We start from the raw sequence: 7,568 nt of genomic DNA, 5'->3' as shown, positions 1-7,568 counted from the left end.
GTACACCTTCTCACAACTTTGTCTTCAGTTGTGATGTGAATATTGGCGCTGATCTGCGAACCATTGAGATGCATTAGCCATGGTAGTTTCATTTGTATTTGATGGAATGTTGTAATGAGATAATCTCGAGGCAAGACACATGAATCCTAAGTTGAAACCTTTTTTTTTCCTGAGGGAACCATAGTTGAAACCTTCATAGCATCATAGTACAATTTCATCAAAATTATGCGTACATATAAACAAATCCTGAAGGATTGATAGCAATGACAGAAACAATTCAACTTCGTTTCGCCGACATGTTGGACATCCTTCATCCGAATCCACCTGCCATGCAACAATATTGAGTGCACAACACAACTTCAGGGAAAGATTCACCCCGGTCGTTGCGCCGAAGTAGTAATGACTAGTGAGCAGTCAAATCACAGAGCCCCACCTTCGCCACAGTAAGTTGCTCGGACGAAGCAACCATCATTTCTCTGTTCCTTGAATCCACTGGTACTCCCATATTCCCACAGTAAAGTTGCTTAGGCGAATCAACCATCACTATATCCTCTCATGTGTGATGACCACACGCGCTATCCATTCAGATTGCATGTTAAAAAAAATAAAGGTCGATAACTAATGCGGCAAACTTCCAAAAAAAAACCTAATGCGGCACTTCGGGCCAACGCGGCCAGATCGCATTTTGCACGAGAAATTACACATCATATTTTGTTGACATGTGGTCCCGTTCCAACATATCAGTGAGACGACGGCAAGTAGTAGGAGTATTTCCAAACCGACGTGTAGGCCGGGGCGCCCCTTCGTGAACCGTGGCAAACTGGCAACCGTCCACCGGCGCTTCGCCTTTCCCTCTCGATTTGGAACTGCTGCCGCACGCTCTTCCTCTCCCTCCTCCATTTTCCTTCAGCCATTCACGCTTACTTCTGCCATTGTTCAATCATCTTCTCCATGGAGGGAACAGGACGGAAACAACCCCGTTATTCTTGCCCCGATCTGAAATATGACATGGTGGAGGAACTCATTGATTGGTGCGACGTCATCACCTCGGCTAGCATGGCAGGTTCGTTCAAGCCCATTCTTGACTCAACTAATAACATCATTACAAGGAACCCAAGAGTTAAGGAACGGTTTGATCTCCCCTATCTTCTTTGCCGTGACCCTGATGACCGGCGCCGTCACAACGGAGGCCTCGCCCTGTGCAAGTTGATGCCGCTTGATAATGATACGTATGATGTTAAGATGCCATCACTTGAGGGCAAGGCCTGGGCAGGCGCAAATGGAGATTGGGTTGTTTACATTGGGTCCAACTGCGAGTGGGAACTTGTGAATGTGTACACTCATGACCGGGTTCCACTTCCAAAAATCTCAGCAGACTGCCCAGAGGTTGAGCACACCGGTATTGTACGCACGTTCAAATACAATCATGGTGACTGTCTTCTACGGAAGATAGCAATTTCTTGAGTCCCCACCCGCTCTTGGAATTACAACAACTATGAAGTTGTTGCTATCTTCGACAAGCTTGTTGCCGTCGTTGCTGGTTTGACTCGATGGACATTGCTCAAAAATTAGTTTCTGTACACGGATGAGTACTGTGATGCAATTGAATACGAGGGCCTTGTGTTTGCTGCCACCACTCGTGGCACTGTTTTTGCATGGAATCGTTATGATTTCGGTATGTTTGTCTTCGACCGTAATTATAATTGTTTCATCCACATGCATGCGGGTTAGCAAGTTTCCCTTTACTAATTAACCTTCTTCTTGTGTTTCCAAGGTCCTGTGAAAATTCCACCACCTATACTTGAAATTTTTTATAACCAAGGGGGAGACGACGATGGTGATGATCAGGAGCGTGAGGACGAGCAGTGCCCATATACTCGTTGGCGCCTGGCAACTACTCCCTGTGTTCCCAAATATTTGTCTTTCTAGGCATTTCAAATGGACACAATATACAGATGTATGTAGACTTATTTTAGAGTGTAGATTCACTCATTTTGCTCCGTATGTAGTCACTTGTTGAAATCTCTAGAAAGACAAATATTTGGGAACGGAGGGAGTAATTCCGATGGATCACCTCTTCTCATGTGTATATAGCCCACTGATGATGTTACTGCTAAGGAAGCAGGTGTAGTCTCCCATGGTCGCACTCTCCGGACCTATTCCAACACCCGTTGCATGGTATTCGGGATGGATACTAGTGTGCTAGCGCCAACACCTTCTCCCTGGTACAGAATTGATAGTCATGGAGAAAACTCGCTCTTCCTTGGACAAAACTATCCGATGGTGAAAGGCGATCCGACTGCCGTTGACACAATGTTACTAGCACCATTTATGAGAAGCAGCTGTGTCTATACCTTGGACATTTGGGTGGTTCCCCATCCTAGTACTGATATAGTAGGCCGCTTTAGCCTGGATGATCAGTCCTGCGTTGGTCTCGAGATCAACAATAGATGCCCCGTCCCAGAGAATCACTTGTGGTTCAAAGCAAGCATTTCCAACGTCGAGGAATGGTTGAGTTGAAGTTCATTTCATTGCTTGTTATTTGTTGTGTGGTGAAAACTTTAGTATTTATAATGTATCCTCGTTGTCGATGTGGGTTGATGACCTGTTGTATGTAATAAAATGATATGCCTGTGATAAACTTACTAAATTTATGAATGGCTTTCGAGTTGCTTCTGTGAGTGAGTGGTGCGACAAGGCAAAAAAATATTTTCTGAATACATAATTGTACATGCATTGCAATAGGTTATCGGATGAGGCCAATCATCAACAATAGTAGTACACTATTTGTACTAGCTTCACATGCTTCGCACGTCGTGCGGGTGTTTTTACTGTAGCCATACGTAACCAGCACCTCGAATCCTTGATACTAGTAGTACTATATAGTAAGTAGTAGGAGTAGTAGGGTGGCATGGGCCAGAACAAGCATTCACGTCCAGGAGTACGGCACACGCCACCAGCACGACTTCCATCTGACACCAAATTTCTTGGAGTCCATGCTAGAGCAATCTCTTCAACCTCATCGTTTCTCTAACTCAGCCATCGCGCGGCGGGCGAGGTGGGGGTTTGCCGATAGTCGGTTTCCTCAACTGCGGTCCCACTTGTAAGGCCAACTCCAACGCTCTATCAATATATGGATGTACTCTTCTTCCCAATACAAAAACTTTCATCCATTCTACTCCCTCCGTTCTAGTATTTGTCAAAATATATATGTATCTAGACATGTTTTAGTATATAGGCACATCCATTTTTGGACAAATGGAAGTCAAGTATTTTGGAACGGAGGGAGTACACAATAAATTTTTTAAGTTAGCACAACTAGTCTAATCCGAGAGCACAACCGAAGATTTGGTCGGGTTCTTCCTCCTTTTGCCGACACGTGGGACATCCAACATCCAGGTCGTGTCATGAAAGAAAATAGAGTGGTAGTTGATAAGTTGAAGCCACGAGATGTGCATCTTGGGTTAAACTGTAAATAGAATCTTACTACTCTTGAGTAACTCCAAAAGCGGCCACCGAAGATCTTTCTTGGATTAGTTTTTCATCACCAGCATGTCGAGGTGAAAGATGTGCAGGTTCAGTGGGTCCTCTTGCGTTTTCACTGACATGTGGGGCCGCATGTGAGCAAACAGATGATGGGTTCCACGCGTCCGCTGGTTGGCTAAGAAGAGAGATACAGGAGTGCTGAGCACGGACTGCAGGAAATTTGTTCTACGTAACCAGCACCTTGATATTCGCGTGTGGTTGTTTCTAGAATAAAGAAAAGGAGATACCTCTACTTATGTTACTCCCACTACGCCTAGCCTAAGGTTAGTAGGTGACCTTGTGCTTGGCTCTTCGCCTCTTCCGGAAGTCGATGGTTCTATAGTAGTGCTTCTGGCAATCTCACACCATATGAACTGCTGCACATCCACCGCTTGTAAGCAAAAGTTTCTCCTCATGCTGCGAGCCACCACGCACGCGTTGGCGAGGGAGAAGGCGTAATCAAGCTTCTCATCGTTTTGCGAGTTGACGTGACACATCAAAGTTATTTACTAGTAGTACGTACTCTCTCCAAAAAAGGGCTGACCATGTGATTGCTACCATCCCGTGCTCCGTCGTTGAGTACGTGCACTATTCACGTGCCATTCACGTGCCATCGAGGAGAAAAAATATTGCGTAGGTGCCATCGAAGTGCACGACTCACTTATGGAAAAGGGTTTCCCCCCGCTTTCCCCCCGCACGACTCACTTACGCACTGCTTATCTGATTATCTCCATTTTCTTGCATGACACTTGCACCTTGACGCTAGATGTCTCGCGTGTTGGGAAAAGGATGAACAAAGCTCACGTAAAAGAAAAGAGTTGAAGAGCATAGATTCCCGACGACTGAGGAGGAGCAAGGAACCTCGTGGTGGAGCGTCTACAAGGAACCTTGCGCGTTTTCCCCTGTTTTTTGCCGCCTACCCACCTATAAACAACTAAAAGAACATGAACTTTTCGCTAACCACTAGAAACGGTACATCAGGATGCTAAGTTGAAGATGTTTTATACTCCCTCCGTTCCCAAATATAAGTCTTTTTAGATATTTCAATAAGGGACTACATACGAAACAAAATGAGTGAATCTACACTCTAAATATGTACACAAGCGAACGCACTTACTCCATCCGATCCAACTCATGCACATACGCGCACAACATGGAGCACACAACGCACGTACACAAGACGTGCATGCACACACGCTCGGCCGCAGAATGCACGTGAATAACACATGCATGCGCACACACTCGGCTGCATGGAGGCCTGCGCCATCCGCGGCGACGTCCGGTTCGTCGTGCTATGACGAAGCTCGCACGCAACGGCGCATACGCATCTCTTGCAGCACCTCTTTGCCGTTGTTGCTCAACTACTAGTCGGAGACGAAGATGACCGCAGCCTCAGCCTTAGAGCTAGCACCGATGGAAAAACACGCACGCTGCACGCACACGAGCACATACAGAGTGCCCACGACGTGGTGGTGGTGCGTCCCGAGTCGCCTCTACTCCTTCTGCGCACGTTGTCTATCAAGGCGGCTGCATGCTAATGGTGATGTGGGTGAGATCTTCTAGGACTCAGATGATGACGAGGAAAATTATGAGACACAAGGTGATGTACACCGTCAAGGTCCACGGTCAAGGGGGTGCTAGCAAGTGCTTAGATGTGCTTAGAGCAAGTACAATAGAGCTGAGTCAGCGGGCTATAAGGAATAAACAGTAGTATATTTCTGCTTAGTTGGAGGAAAGAGAAGAGGAGAGAGAAGGTAAGCGGGCTCTTCGTGAAGAGCCAGCTCTAGCACGTGCTCCTAGGCACTTTGTAGTACATGTTGACTATAAGATGGGTTGTAGGCTTATAGCCAACAGCTGGCTATACTATTAATGCTCTTTATATGAGGTGCTAAGTGCATTAAATGGCTTAGTAACTCAAGTGTTCAATGCATAGGTGCTTAGTTTATTGGTGCCACATCATATTTTATGCCTACGTGGCAGGCTTAGCAGCTATACATGGTGGAGCACTGGGAGAGGCCAAGGCTGGTCATAGTGGGGAGTGACTTGTACTGTAACATATTACTATGTTACTCTAAACATCTCTATAAACCGGAAAGGAGGGAGTAGTAACATACACTAGTGTCATATGCAGAGTATGGGAGCACATGATATTTTCCCGTCCGGACCGATCCCAAGTTGGCTTCTCACCTTCTTGGCCCAACAAAACCCCCTCCCCCCTCCCGCGCGCGCTTCCCGCCCGGCGCCAGCTGAGCCCGCCGCTCCACATTGATGGCAAGTCAGGGCGACGCGACCTCTCACTGCTTCCGCCGTTGAAGCGATGCGCCGATCGAGGGCACCGCCCGCTGCACGCCTGGCATTTCAGACTACACAGTGGATAGTAACTTTTAGAGCAAGTACTACTATAATTAGATGACATAAGCAGGCTATAAGGATTTAAATATAGTATTTGTGCTTAGTTGAAGGAGAGAGAAGATGAGAGAGAAGAGAAGCGGATTGTAAACGTGTAGCCGGTTGTACTCCAACATACTCTACTTTGTGAGACAAAAGGTGGGGCCATTATCAATGATATTGTATTTATACTAAAGGGACTAACGGACGCCTTAATTACTCCGTTTTTTTGAGACAAACCTTGGTGGGGCTATTATTGACTTTTTTTGAGCTATTATTGACTTGGACGTGGGGTTTGGGGGCCAAAGGCCTACTATTATACTCCGACCTGACATGCTCTACCCTAGCCGCCGCTGTATCATATGGTTTCGCACCGTTCCAGATCTTAGCGCCGCCATGCAATTCTTCTCCAGCCCTCCTTCCAGCATGCACCGCGAGAAGGGACAGCAGTCCTCTGAACCCTGCCTTTCGTGATCCTGTACGGGAGAGGGGCGATCAGGTTTTTGGGGAGCACACTCCTATGACTGCTGCCAGCGACGACTTCCTCAACGACAACCTTCTTCCCCGACCTCGGTAACCTCTTGATCAACGACATGAGTGACAACATCAACCACATCGGTTCTGCTCCCGCTGTACAGTATGTGATTCTGTCCTCCTGGTTTAGCCCGCATCATTACTTTGATGTTTGCAATTGTCGTCATGATCTATTTACTGCTGATTCGGATTAAATCTCATACTAAATTGCTCATATATTCAACAATCCAATCCAAAAACCTGATTACAGGCAATTTACTCCGAGTTGTTTTGCTGTGCTTTTGAAGCCGCCTACTTTTAAGGGGGTGCAATATAAAAGGTGGCGCACAAGAGCAGTATATTGGTTTCAGATCATGTGCTGCTATGACGCCACTAAGGGTAAGCCTGAGGGCGATCTTAATCCTACACAGCAGGAAGCTTTTCAGAACATGGATACCCTCTTCAAAGCCGCCCTGCTGAGTGTTCTTGACGATTCCATTGTGGATTCGTATATGTTGTTTGACAACGGCAAAGACATGTGGGCTGCGCTCGAGGCCACGTTTGGGCCCTCTGGCGCTGGCAACGAGTTGTACGTCATGGAGCAATTCTGTGACTACAAGATGACTAATGAGCGCTTTGTTGTTCAACAGACTCATGAGATACAGTCACTCTCTAAGGAACTTGAGTACTTTAAGTGTGTGTTGCCGGACAAATTTGTTGTTGGGACCATCATTGCCAAGCTTCCACCTTCGTGGAACGATTTTGCTACTTCTGTGAAAAACAAGAGACATGAGTTTTCTGTTTTGGATCTCATTAGCACTCTTGATTTTGAGGAGAAGGCGAGAGCAAAAGACACACGTGCTCGGGTCGCCGAGGGAGCTTCTAGTGCCCACATGGTACACGAGAAAAACTTCCAGCCCAACCAGCCCCAAAACAACAAGAACAAATCTCAGGGGAAAGGCAAGTTTGATGCAAAGAACAAGCCGTCACATTCTACCAACTTCAAGAAGAATTCTCATAACGGGAAGGGATACAAACCTCAATTTTGGTAGCACCGCACAAAATTTATATGGCTGCATCTACCTGCTGTCAGCTAACCTCATGGTGCTCTAGGTATTCCTACATTCGTAACTAGGTACAAT

Source organism: Triticum dicoccoides, chromosome 6B (assembly GCF_002162155.2).
Source record: "Triticum dicoccoides isolate Atlit2015 ecotype Zavitan chromosome 6B, WEW_v2.0, whole genome shotgun sequence".
Classification (NCBI taxonomy): Eukaryota; Viridiplantae; Streptophyta; class Magnoliopsida; order Poales; family Poaceae; genus Triticum; species Triticum dicoccoides.
The sequence above is the reverse complement of the archived record's forward strand: the minus strand, read 5'-3'. Positions refer to the sequence as shown.